The following is a 14,133-nucleotide window of genomic DNA, read 5'->3' as shown; positions in this document are numbered from 1 at the left end:
ACCAAATCTTAGATTGTCTGATTCGGTCTGATATCCTACACTGGTGACTATTTCCGTCCTCATTGTACAACATCACTACCCTTTAAGTTTTGAGCTTCAGAACTTCCTATAAGGGAACATAGTGAGCATCGGATGCTTCCTGGTTTTCACAGCTTTTTTAGGGAGGAAACAAAATTTTGTGATTGAGACAGCCGTTAACCACTGACTACTGAGCAAGGGACCTGAGTGATTCACACCCAGATTTTAGGTCCACACCTGATCACACTCACCTGTTTGTGACTTTATAGTTAGTAAAACTGAAAACCTTGATTAGTTTGTTCAGGTGCACTGCACTAGGTTGGAGCAAAACTCTGCATGTAAGTGAACCTTGAGAGACAATGTTGAGATCTCCTGCAATATGTTCTGAACATGACAATTCAGAGAGGCAGGATGACTGCTAGATTGATGACTTACAACACTGGTGTCCAGTCCTGGGCATGGAGGACCAACGTTCTGCAGAGTTTCTGGTGATCCTTGATCAGCTGCTCAGGTCTGCTTAATTTGGGTTGGAGCTAAACTCTGAAAAGAGATATAAGACAACAAATATTACGATGTTAAAAAGTTAAACAAAGTTAAAGTTAAACATTTTGATTCATAAATATGCACAACATCTGAAAATGCACAGAGATGAGAAGAAAGCAATGTGTTTAAATAGAACTTTCAACCCACTGAAAAATAAGAAGTAATATTGTCACAGATGCATTTATATTTTTTCTTGTTATTCTTCTTATTATTCTTGAAATAAGTTATAATTACCTTGTGGTTTATTGATGATTTTCAGCCTCTGAAATAGAAAAGTTCTATCAATTATTGATGGCATCATAAATACATCATATGTAACGGTATTTAATAAGAGTTCTAACACCATGTCTACACCGAACGGCACAACAAAATACAATAGAACCTATTATAATCAGTGATGCTGTTTACACTGGATGCGGCACAGTGCGACACAACAAATCCCTGACAGTAAACTGATGCCTCGTTCTATTTATGATGTACTGACACAAAGTTCTAATGATTTTTAACAGTCACTTTGTCGCATCCAGTGTAGACACGGTGTGAGAGTGTGTAGCTTGTAGATAGAGAATGGGAATCTACGTCACTGTGCATTGCATTCTGGGTATACAATACAAATCACCAGAGGAAAAAATGACAATTTATGTTAATATTTTTAAGAGCTTCTTGGATTTTATTAGAATAAATGGATTAATATTTGAATCCCTTGTGTTATTTAAGTTTGAAATAAGTCTCTTATGTTCACCAAGAAAACTGCATTTATTTGATCATAAATAAAAACAGTAATGTTGTGAAATATTATTATTTAAAATAACTGTTTTCTATGTGAATATATTGTAAAATGTAATTTATTCTTGTTTTCACAAAGCATGATTTCTGAAGGATCATGTGACACTGACTTACAAGTCATATGGTTCATAATGTCTAGATATTTTCCTCGACAGGAGATACGCTCCAACTCTAGTGCACGGCCATCAGCATGGAAGAATCTAGGAACATAAACAATCTGTCACAGAGTCAACAATATTTATTATACAATGCCAGGTTTATTATAAATAGACCAGTGTTAGGGGATAGAATATACAGGGGGGCGCCAACAGTGATCTTGCATACCCCTCAGCAAATGTGTGGTTGCGCCCCTGTGTGGCAAGGAAAAGTGAATGTCCGGTGAATTATCGAACCTAAAACTAATGGCGATAGAAAAGCGGCGATTATAAAGAAAATGCAGCACATTGCGTTCTTCTCGCCTCATTTGCTTGCCTGTATATAGTTTGCATCATCAGTAAGGTGTAAGTTTGTTCTTCTTAAATCACTGCATTAGTTCACTGATGTGTGCTATGCGTTTTTCACGTTAAGGCCTGGGTATACTTCACTTTCCGCGTTCCGTTCCATCTCTGACTCTTGCACAGCCGCGTCCTCACAGCTTTCAAAGTATTGTAGTGAACAACAGTCAAACTGGCATTCCAAGGACCAGTTTATGGCAGGGCCCCTCTCTAACTGCCGGTGTGGATGGAGATGTGCCCCACTGTGATTGGATCTTGGTGGAGGAACATAAACAAATGTTCAGAACCATCAGATAAGATGCCAAGACAACTGCCAGACACCTCTAGCAGGACAGGAAGGGAGACCTTCTGCACCCACGACCACCTAAGAGAGGACTTCTCATTGGACTACGGATTGACCCTCACCATCACACCCAATCCTAAGGTTTAGGAAATGACTGCCCTAAAAATTCCTCCAGATCTCTGGATGCAACAGCAGTGGCCGAAACAAAGAAAGGCCACAAAGATCTATCCAAATCCATTCATACCACCTTAAATGGACGCAAACTGCAAGGGATTCATCCTCAGATGAAGTACAGTTTATGTTGATGGCCATTGACTGTTAACACAACAGTTCATGGAAGCAGGCCTATTAACATATTATGGTATGAATAAGGGATAGTTCAACAGTTTCCTATCATGTTTGGGCTCTTTTTGCTCCTCACAATGCTGGTAACAAGTTGAAAGAGGTTTGGTAAATAAACATTGCATGGGTGAAATGTTAAAGACACTGTTTAACTTTGTACTCCACTGTAAGCAAATGAGTTCCACACTAGGGCGGGCAACACCATGGCCACTTCGGACAGATGAACACTTGACAATAACTGTGGAACACACACTATTTATTCACTCATACACTTATTTATCTAACACACATACTCAGTCTACATTTCAATTTGCACATGATATACCTGTACATACAACTGTCTATTGTTCTATGTTCTATACCTATACATACAATTGTCGATTTGTATATTTTTTATTTCTTATTTTACTTGTTCTATTTTTAATTTTTAATTTATTTTTAATTTTTTATTATCTGTGTTTTTTTTTTGTTCTGTCACTGTGATTCTGTTACACTGTGGAAGCTTCTGTCACGAAAACAAATTCCTCGTATGTGTAAACATACCTGGCAATAAAGCTCATTCTGATTCTGATTCTAATTCTGATTCTGACACAAGTGGACAATCACATTCCTGGAATGGAGAGGCGCCAGATTCCAATCTCCTCCTCATCAGAAAGAGATAAAGGTACCTTCCCAAAAGACACTCATTGTTTCTGAGTCTGAGTCCTGTTACCGGAAAGACAGCAACAGGAACACTCCCTTGTTCTGAGTCTGCACGATTTATCGTGCAGCCCTAGTATCTTCCTTCTTTTTTTGTTGTCTATTATCTATTAGCAGTGCATATTCATTTATTGGTATCATTACTAGTTGTTGTATTTACTCTTGCATATCTATTGTTAATAAATTTATTTAATCTTATTACAATTGTGTCTTCTTTGTGTTGATGATCCAAGGCTCTACTAGCTAGCTAAACCACCAATTTTTCAGATAAATCAGTTGACCAGCTCCCTCCAGTGTGTGAAATTCAAATTGTTGAGCAGCTTGCGGGAAACATGCCCACATTGCCAAATCAACAGTCTTTGACTGGTGCACTAAACTAAGTGAGGTGGGAATTGGTCATCTGATATACTCATAACCGCACCTTGAGTGATGTGTGATCCAAAAATCACGACGTCCTTGGTGACGTGACTCTCACTTACTACAGTATACTCAACCGCGGATGAGTGTGGACGGACAAGCTCAACACATGCGCAGTACCACCTACTTGACTTGAGCTCTGTCTCAACATTCACCTCACACATGCGCTGTTGTATGCTCACCGTCCGCGCGGTCTCAAAAAGTTGCCTTGGACGGGGTGCGTGGCTGTCCGCGAGCCCTCTTGATGACGAAAATGACATAATGCAGACGGTGCGCGGATTCGGACAGCCGAAGTATACTTTGGCCTTACGCGTCGTTGGGGAATCCTCGAGTGTGACGTATGAGGGGAACCTCAGTATTCCAACTCAGCGTCACACCATTATACAAAGCCATGATACAAAGTTAAGGGAAATAAGCAACCAAAAACAATATATGTCTTCCTCCAATGTAATGTCCCTGCAAACATGTCCTTGCGGAGCCCATGCTGGCTTTTTGCGGGCACAGTGGGCTAGGGCCAGCCCACATCAAACCTAAACAGGCCCGGTGCGGGCTTGCCCAGAGGAGGCCCACAGCTTTGGGCTCACTGCAGGCTCTCTGTGAGCAGCCTACACTATGGGACTGCCCACATTAATCCCATGATGGCCCAGTGTGGGCCAGACATGAGCCTGTTATTAAGAATTTTGTGGGCAGTTTTCTTCCTTACCACTAGGGATGCTAGTGTGTTTTAGATTTCCTTAAGTAAAGCCATGTGGTAGAGATTGCAATAGCAAGCAGCAGTAGCCAGCATGGCTCACCTGCTGAACACATTGTGCTGTATCCTGGTTGGGAAATGTGTCATTTCAAGCCCAGTCTAAAGGAGGTTTTTTTTCTATTTAAAAGTGTACATTGCTTAAGACAGTGTACTTGTATGCATTTTAGAAGGACTCTTTATTGGTGAGGACACCACATCATGGTCCAGTTTGAATATGGATTTAAAGTTATTTTTGACGTGAGACCATAGTCTGGACTATTTTTGATTGTTCCTGGTTAGGAAAAGTCTGGTGTTTGTGAGTTGTAGTGTGTTTTCATTACAAGAGTTTGGATTATTCTTTGCTATCAGCCAACTTCAGCTACGGACAGTGTTTGGAAATTGAAGCACTACAGATAAGACTTTCACACACATCAACTTTCACATAACGAAATCCTACAATCTTACATTGCTTTGTTTTTTGTACTTTTGTGTATTTACATTTTTGGCTATATGTAGCTGTATTAACCTGAATTGAATGTTTTCTATTTTGTATTTAATAAATCCATTGATTTGAAATCCCTTTGACTACTGTACATTTTTGACAATATAAACATTAGTTATGTGGTGACTGCATCCATTTCAGATGTATAATAACTGTTTCTCCCAAAGACTTAAGTTATAGTAGCTGAAAAGTATTTAAAGTGAAACAGATGTATTGTTAAAGATCAGGGGTGGATCCTGTTCCTGGAGATCTACCTTCCTAGATCTAGGAAGGGTCCAACCATGATTAAACAAACCTGTCTGTAATTATCAAGTGCTCCTTCAGATCCTAATTAGTTGGTTCATTTGTGTTTAAACAGGACCAGGTTGGGCACTCCTGTTGTAGATTAATAGTGTGGGCTAAGTGAGGGCTGCCTGTGCAAGGCCAGCACTAAGGGGCCAACGTTTTGCCAGTGAGCAAAATCTCAGAGGCCCTACGTTGGCAGGCTAGCCCTACCCCTCTTTCAGAAGAAAGACATTCCTTTGAGGGGATATGGCCAGGTGTCTAAAACCCAGACCCTGGCCTGTCACCCAGGGTGCTACTGCCGGCTCTGAATGAGCTTGCTCAAAGAACTGACTCGACAGATCTTTGGTAGCAACACCCTGCTCAGAAATGTACCAACAGGGATACATAGGTTGAGTGGAGCCCAAGGTGAAAACCGGGGCCTAACCCACTCAGAGAAAGGAAACGAGGCTGACAGTGCGTAACCCTTACCATACAGGATTTTAGAAAGTCTGCAGAATGCCTAGCGTGCACACTTACCACAATGCGGATTTTAGAAAGTGCACAGAAGCTCAGAGTGTGCACTTACCATAGCATGGATTTAGAAAAACTAAACTAAAAAAAAGTTACTAAAGGGTAACCAAAAACTGTCCCTTAGACAGGCCTAAACCCTACGTGACTGTGGCACACTCAAGGAGTGACAATAATTCAGCGGGAGGCCGAGTGCTCAGAGTGCATGTAGATTGAAAAAAGGCGTATCTCATAGAAAAACCCTCCATGTGAGGGGAGTATCGCCAACTCAACCATTACAGTCACAGGACAGACTCTGGAGCATCTACTCATCCATTACTAGAAGGGGCGTAGCACCCAGCTCTCAGACCGAGAGGGGGACACCAGTGCCCGACTGGGAAGCAGCGTGCTCATAGATAACCCTCCAGGGTGAGAGGAGCACTGCTGAGCTCACCAAGGGAGCAGAAGAGGAAGGCAGAGTCCTGATGTGCTACCCAGCGAAGCCCACAGAGTGAAAGATTCAACTCTCAAATGAGAGGGAATCAGATGCTCAGAAGTGAGTGGTGTGCTTGCAAGAGACCCCTTCCATGGTGAGGGGAGCACAGCTAGCTCACTCAACAAGCAACCAGCCTGGGATGCAGAAGATGGCCCAGCACCCTGGCATGACTGCTAATCGGAGCTCAAAGGAGCGGAGGCCCAACTCCAAACATAGGAGGGGACTCAGATTCTCAAACTGGGAGCAGCGTGCTCATGGGTGACCCTCTAGGGGAGGGGAGCACTGCTAAGCTCGACCAACAAAGAGAGCAGCCTAACAGGGAGGCAGGGAGAGGCCTAACAACCTGAGGGTGCTGCTCAATGGAGCTCTAAGTAGCAGAGGACCTAATGAGAGGAGACCTCAGACGCTCAATTCGGAGTGGCGTGCTCAAAGGTAACCCTCTAAGGTGATGAGAGCACCGCTAAACTCACCAACAAAGAGAGCAGCCTAACAGGGAGGCAGAGAGAGGTCTAACAACCCAGGGGCAAAGTACCTAGCTCTCAAGTAGAGAGAAGGACTCACATACCCTCCCCAGGACCGACGAGCTCATAAAAGACCCTCCCGCAGTGAGGGAAGCACAGCCATGATTGAGCCAGAGCAGACTCACCGCAACTGGTACATCAGAAATGGGATCCAGCTTAAAAGGGGATTGCACATTTCAACAGGGAACCAAAGGGTCCCAGCATAGAGGCAACTGACCAAGGAGGCAACAGGACGGGCCTAACAACTCAGTATCATTGCATACAGAGTTCTCGGGAGCAGCACTCTCGGCTCTAAAGCTGAGGCGGGCCCTCAAAGCACAAACTGGGAGCAATAGGCTCATAGCTAACCCTCACATTGAGGGGATCATTCCCAGCTTGACCAGACGGCAGCACTAGATTAGAAGGGCAGTCTAGCAGGGCCCAAAGTGAGACCATCAACTGATGCAGCTGAACACAGTCTCATGCTCTCTATCTCAATAGAGAGCATGGTTCCCGTTTAACCAGACCCGAAGAGAACCTGAGAAACAACGGGACCCCTCGGGGAGAGACATGAGTAGCGTGTCCTGGCCGGGGCAGCTCCTTGAAGCAAACACCCATCCAGGACATTAGGGAGCACATCATGAAGCATTATACTCCGAAAAATGCTCACCCGAATGGAGGACCCATGGGTCCTGAAGTTGCAGCGTTATACTGCGGACCTGATCGGCTAAAAGGGCACTCGCAGAGGCCCCTCGACTCGGCTGCATGGTCCAGAAAGCATAAAGCCGAAGATGCAGGGCTATCATCCAGCCTGGATCCAGTACCGACGGGTGAGCTACCATCACCATGATCTGTCAACAGCGAGAGGTTCTGACTTTAGCAGGGGAGGTGCTCGCAGAGGTCCTAACCCTAAAACACAATCAGAAAACAGAAACAGGTCCAACTAGCGCTGCGGAGAAACTAGTTAGTGAATTCACATAAACTAGCAATAGATAGATGAAATGGATCGTACTCACCAACCACGGCTCCCGCGCATGACTCAAGCTCACGGGTATCATCTGAAGGCGAAGCCCGAAGAGCCCTTCTGCTTAGTGGCACGGAGAGCAAGATCCGTGGTGCGACGTAACTCAGCCACCTCATCAGGGGATAGACCCTGGCCTTTATCCAGGTCTTCCAGCAGATCAGCCTGATAAGCCTGAAGCACTGCCATAGTGTGCAACGAGGCTGCAGCCTGACCTGCTGCCTTGTATGCCCTGCCAGTCAAACAAGATGTATCCTGAAGAGGTTTGGACGGCAGGGAGGGAGCCTTAAAAGAAGATGTCTCCCCCACAGAGAGATAGCAGGCCAGCGTCTCTTCAACAGGGGGCATCTATCATAACCATTCTCACGCATCCCCTCGAAGTTGGCATAACTAGTATGCTGGAATCTGTGGATGCGGGACGATAATGGATTTTTCCAAGCCTTCTCGATCTCCACATGAAGATCGGGAAGGAATGGAAGGCTCACCTGAGCTGGAGGGCTATGGCCAGAAAAAAAACGCTCATCGAGGTAGCCTTGAGGTGTTACCTTCTTGGCCCGCTTCAACAGCAAGACAAGCCTCGCCGTGACGCGATCCATAATCTCAAGCAGCTCAACATACGCGGGGCAGGAGGGGGTTAATCAAGCTGGAGTGCAGTATAATGTGGTTATCTGAGATGGACATGATAAAAATCATCTGTCCAACAACTGCAGACAGATCCAAACTATATACCCCTATAAAAACAAAAGGAAATTACTGATATTGAGAAATTTCCTGTCAGGTCCTTTGCATGTTCTGCCCATCAACCGCGAATCGCGGCAACGGGCAGACAATTCTCAATGCGCAGCATGCATTCAGCTCCTGCGGGAGCTAAACACGCTCTGCCCAAGCGCTAGATTACCTCGGAAATCAAGCAAGAACGGGAACCGCTGCCACGAATGCGTCGCTATTCCCGCGAGAGGCGAACGCACTCATGCAAACGCTATCTACAAACTCGGGTAAATGGTGAAGTACTCACCTCTCCCTCAGTAGTCCCGCGAATGCATCACTATGAGCACAAGCCGTCTCCTCGTGAGACTCCCTCGAGAGCTGAATGCGCTTGCTCTTCACCACACACACACAGCATGCGAGCCAGGTGAAACTGCAGGTATCAGAGCAAAGCCTCTGGCGAGAGAACATGCACATGCACTCCTAGTCATGCTTAGCTTAACGGTAACATAAACAAATGGTCAGTGAAGACGAAGAAGAGGATGATGTGTTATCCTGGCGCCCTTTTATACTGTGATCGCGCAGGGTAATGACGTCATAAGCTGTCGCCGGCCAATGTTATTGTCGTTTTTAGATGAATGCTTCAGATATGCTTCAGATTGTACGCTGAAGGCATTCCCCATAGCGACCCCAAGAGGACGCAGTTCGAAGTTCCCTCGAAAGGGAATGTTAGTTCTGTACAGCGTCAGCGTCGGTTAGAATAGCATTATAATCTCCTTTGTGGCAGAGACCTGCTCGGGATGGATTTTTCAGTCCCGCGCCCACCCGCTCTCGCAAGATTCTGTCCCGTGCCCGCAGAAAAATATCTTATCTGGTCCCGATCCCGCCCGCGACATTCATGTTTTGTCCCGCTCCCACCCGCATAAAAGTAATATATATAGATTTTTTTCAGCACATCAAAGAAATTTACATAAAATGGTTCTGTAACATCTCCTAAGATCCACAACATCCCAGTATAAATGCTCCCGAAAAAAATATTTGTTATTTAGGCTAAGCATCAACATTCACAAACCAGTGTTATTTTTAATAGAAAAGCAAGCATGGGCTGCTGCGTGCATGGTTTGATAAGATTCACTATTAGTAGGATTGGCTGCATTGCGCAACCCTTTAATCACGTGTTATAAATAAAAACTCTGCCTAGCTTGCGCGTGTTAATCATTTTAATGTTATTAGTTGTTCTTTTTGCTTTTGTGCAACACATAAATAACAATTTATATGTTTTAGACATTTTATGTTTAGATAATTTCTATTTTGCGGGAGTCTCACAAATCATTTTATTCTCCCGCATCCCACACACACACGAGTCTCTTCACACACGAGGATTGCAGGTCTCTACTTTGTGGTAGAGAAAGCTGCTTACATGCAGGCTAAACGAGTAACAGCGAAGATGTTGAATTAAACGTAAACACAATCTGCTTTTCCGCATATAGGCTACATACTGGCCCTGATTAATAATAATTAATAACTTCTACTCACTGCTTGCTCCATTCCTGCAAATCAGTTTTTATGAATGAATGAATGACTTGCGCTACCAGTTGTTTTGGTTTTCATCAACAGCCGCTTGCGCCACCTGCTGGTGAGCGACTGTCAGCAGATGGAGATCATGCATCGGTGCTCTACTGCTATTCCTGCAGTTCCCAGATGTGCAATGGTGAATTTTATGACGAATTTGAACCATTGAATTTGTGGAAGTGAATTTGTAAAGTAAAATAAAATGGACCGAAAAGTGCCTGTCGAATATTATACATCATATTTTTAAACAGATTGAATGTTTTGGAAGTGAACTCTAGAAGGTGAATATGAATTATTGAATTTTTAATTATGAAAATGTGTATGAAATGTTTTGAATTGAAATATTCACAGCTTAAATATACAACTATGTTGGATTTCAGCCCCTAAAAAAGCAAGCCCTGAAAATATAAGGCATTAAAATGCAAGCACTGTTAATGCAATGCATTATTTTTTCAGTTAGTGCAATTCAACGTGCGTTTTTGTTTCAAAGACATTTGTCATTATTTTTCTTCCATGTTGAACACTGCAATATTTCTAGAACATTAAATAAATAATAATAAAAAAATGCTGTATCCATATAACACTGTTTTTTTCCTAACAAAAGTGGAAAACCACAAAATGACTCAAAGTTCATCCAAATAAGTCTTTGCACCAAATTAGCACAATGTAAAGATTCAAAGCACAGTATTACCGACACAAACGACACACCATCAAGGTAACACACTAAAGTAATGCGGTAAACTATATAGTTGTTAACTATATTACAAAATTTAACAAGCAATTTAACAATGTACATAATATAAAAAAAATAAACAGTAAATTTTAAATAAAAATATGGAATCATGGGAAAGACCTTTTCTCCTTAAACATTAAAATAAAATGCCAATTATGTATATATGTTAAATATTACTTTGTTAAATACTGTATGTTGTGATTTCTGTTGTAAATTACAGGTAATTAAGTAAAGGTAATTAATTAACCATTATTTCACAGTATTTTACAATATAGTTACATAAATTATCTACAAGATAATTTACATTTAAGCATGATTTTAATGTAGCCTATCAATTTTATATTATTTTTCTGGTAAAAATTACGAATTTTTGGTAGCAATTTATTTTTTAGTCTGATCTGTTTATATGTACACTGTACTCACTAAAATAGTTAGGTATGAACTCTGAATCTAACCCTCAATCTAACCTTAAACCATATTAAGTTCAAGTAGTTACCTAATATGACTCATTACCTTCTTTGTACTGTATATACAGTGTAATGTGAAGTGCAATTGAGCATTCACTAGTATAATTAATTACTATAGTAATGTGCACTTACATTTACAACACAAAATATTTACAAATTGAATTGATGTTCATTAGTATTACTCTACTGTACTTACATAAATATGACCCATTTTACTTTCTCGTTCTGACAAAAGGAAGAACTAAGGGCTTTCATCTCTTTAAATGTATCCTTACCCACCCACACACTGGACTGCTGAGAATTTTGTGCATGACTACCCAACACCCAATTAATACATTATGAGGATATAGAGAACCATACAACCATTTTACATTATCCAGTGAAATACAAATTAAATTGCCATATTGCTTCCAGTAATACATTATCTTATCAATGACTTAATCTTTATGAATTTGTGATCTAGGATTAGGTCTCACATGTTCCACTTAAACTGTCTAATCTATTTTCTGATATATCATAGATGCAAATTAAACTCATGCACGGCTCTTTGTTAAGGTCATTTGACTTCTCAGTGGTAAATATCAGTGAAACCGGAAGCAATGACAGCCATAACATGCTATGTACCATGTCAGAATGAAGGGAAAAAATTCTAACTTTCATTAATTGTCTTATTATTAATTGACTGTTTAAAATAATTTCTTACAAAGAAAGGAACAGAAGTTAACAGTTAACCTAAAATCAGTACAATGTTGCACAAGAAGGTAGAAGCTTGTTATGTAGTTGTTTTTAGGCAAAAAGGGAGGAATGACAAAGTGAAATGGAAATACAAGAATTAAGAATTGATATTGACAAGCTTTCACAAGCTGGGATGTTAAGTACATCTTGACAAATGTAGGTTTCAAAGTCAGGAGGCAGGATCTAAAAGGAGGGAAATGTTCAAACTTTGGTATTTTCATGGGAATTAATTGTGATGTTAATACCATTTGTAAATATCTGACATGAAAATGTTTTCATTCATAAATCACCAGTCATCTAAAATAAGAACTCCTGGACTCGCCCCACCTATGGGTAATATATGAGTTTTGGAGGGCTTTTATTTTGTAATGCAACATCAGATCGTCCTGAAACTGGCTGAATGAGACCCTGGGGTAGGGAACTGTCTAGCTGATTTGAAACTGGTCTGGGAGTTTCCTTTTTAGAGCTATTCAAAATTACAGGCAAAACAGGAAGAATATGAAATTTTGCAGGGCATTTATTATGTAATGCAACATCAGATCGTCCTGAACTGGCTGAGGGACAATCTGAATTGAAAGTGTTCTGTGGAAACAGGGAGTTTCCTTTTTAAGACCTATCCAAATCAAAGACAAAACTGGTCATATATGAGTTTTAGGAGGGCTTTTATTTTGTAATGCAACATCAGATCGTCCTGAAACTGGCTGAATGAGACCCTGGGGTAGGGAACTGTCTAGCTGATTTGAAACTGGTCTGGGAGTTTCCTTTTTAGAGCTATTCAAAATTACAGGCAAAACAGGAAGAATATGAAATTTTGCAGGGCATTTATTATGTAATGCAACATCAGATCGTCCTGAACTGGCTGAGGGACACCCTGGGGTACTGGATTATTAATCTGAATTGAAATTGTTCTGTGGAAACAGGGAGTTTCCTTTTTAAGACCTATCCAAATCAAAGACAAAACTGGTCATATATGAGTTTTAGGAGGGCTTTTATTTTGTAATGCAACATCAGATCGTCCTGAAACTGGCTGAGTGACCCCGTGGGGGTAGTGGACTGTCAATCTGAATTGAAATTGTTCTGTGGAACCAGGGAGTTTCCTTTTTAGAGCTATCCAAATCAAAGACAAAACTGCTCATATATGAGTTTTAGGAGGGCTTTTATTTTGTAATGCAACATCAGATCGTCCTGAAACTGGCTGAGTGACACCCTGGGGTAGAGGACTGTCAATGTGAATTGAAATTATTTTGTGGAAACAGGGAGTTTCATTTAAGAGCTATCCAAAATCATAGGCGGAACAGGTAGAATATGAAATTTTGGAGGGCTTTTATCATGTAATGCAATATCAGATCGTCCTGAAACTGGCTGAGGGACACCCTGGGGTAGTGGACTGTCAATCTGAATTGAAACTGGTATGTGGAAACAGGGAGTTTCATTTTTAGAGCAATTCAACATCACAGGCAGAACAGGTAGAATATGAGATTTTGGAGGGTTTTATCATGTAATGCAACATCAGATCGTCCTGAAACTGGCCGAGGGACACCCTGGGATACTGGACTATTAAGCTGAATTGAAATTATTTTGTGGAAACAGGGAGTTTCCTTTTTAGAGCTATCCAAAATCAAAGACAAAATTGGTCATATATGAGTTTTTGGAGAGATTTTATTATGTAATGCAACATCAGATCGACTGTCAATGTGAATTGAAATTATTTTGTGGAAACAGGGAGTTTCCTTTTTAGAGCTTTTCAAAATCACAGGCCGAACAGGTAGACTATGAAATTGTGGAGGGCTTTTATCATGTAATGCAACATCAGATCGTCCTGAAACTGGCTGAGGGACAACCTGGGGTACTGGACTGTTAATCTGAACTGAAATTGTTCTGTGGAACCAGGGAGTTTCCTTTTTAGAGCTATTCAAGATCACAGGCAGAACAGGTAGAATATGAGATTTTGGAGGGCCTTTATTATGTAGTGCAACATCAGGTCGTCCTGAAACTGGCCGAGGGACACCCTGGGGTAGAGGACTGTTTATGTGAATTGAAATTATTTTGTGGAAATAGGGAGTTTCCTTTTTAGAGCTATCCAAAATCATGGGCAGAACAGGTAGAATATGAAATTTTGGAGGGCTTTTATCATGTAATGCAACATCAGATCGTCCTGAAACTGACTGAGGGACACCTTGGGGTACTGGACCATTAATCTGAATTGAAAATTTTCTGTGGAACCAGGGAGTTTCCCTTTTAGAGCTATTCAAAATCAAAGACAAAACTGGTCAAATATGAGTTTTTGAAGGGCTTTTATTTTGTAATGCAAAATCAGAT

The 14,133-nt window shown here is 41.5% G+C and overlaps 2 long non-coding RNA genes across 2 annotated transcripts in view; both read right to left on the bottom strand.

Annotated features, from left to right (window-relative positions):
* Positions 1-410: 410 nt before the first annotated feature.
* LOC107752980 (uncharacterized) lies at positions 411-1,494 on the bottom strand. Its single transcript, XR_001641419.1, has 3 exons — positions 1,462-1,494; positions 796-823; positions 411-558 (listed from the first exon to the last, which is right to left on the bottom strand). It is a non-coding gene; the product is annotated as an uncharacterized LOC107752980 (long non-coding RNA).
* A 12,117-nt stretch (positions 1,495-13,611) lies between these two features.
* LOC107752979 (uncharacterized) overlaps positions 13,612-14,133 on the bottom strand; it is an 828-nt gene continuing 306 nt past the window's right edge. The window contains exon 2 of the long non-coding RNA XR_001641418.1: positions 13,612-13,990. This is a non-coding gene — a long non-coding RNA (uncharacterized LOC107752979). The remainder of the gene's footprint in view (positions 13,991-14,133) is intronic.

Source organism: Sinocyclocheilus rhinocerous, unplaced genomic scaffold, assembly GCF_001515625.1.
Source record: "Sinocyclocheilus rhinocerous isolate Xijiao unplaced genomic scaffold, SAMN03320098_v1.1 scaffold3669, whole genome shotgun sequence".
In the NCBI taxonomy this organism is placed as follows: Eukaryota; Metazoa; Chordata; class Actinopteri; order Cypriniformes; family Cyprinidae; genus Sinocyclocheilus; species Sinocyclocheilus rhinocerous.
This window is presented reverse-complemented; position numbering and strand designations above follow the sequence as displayed.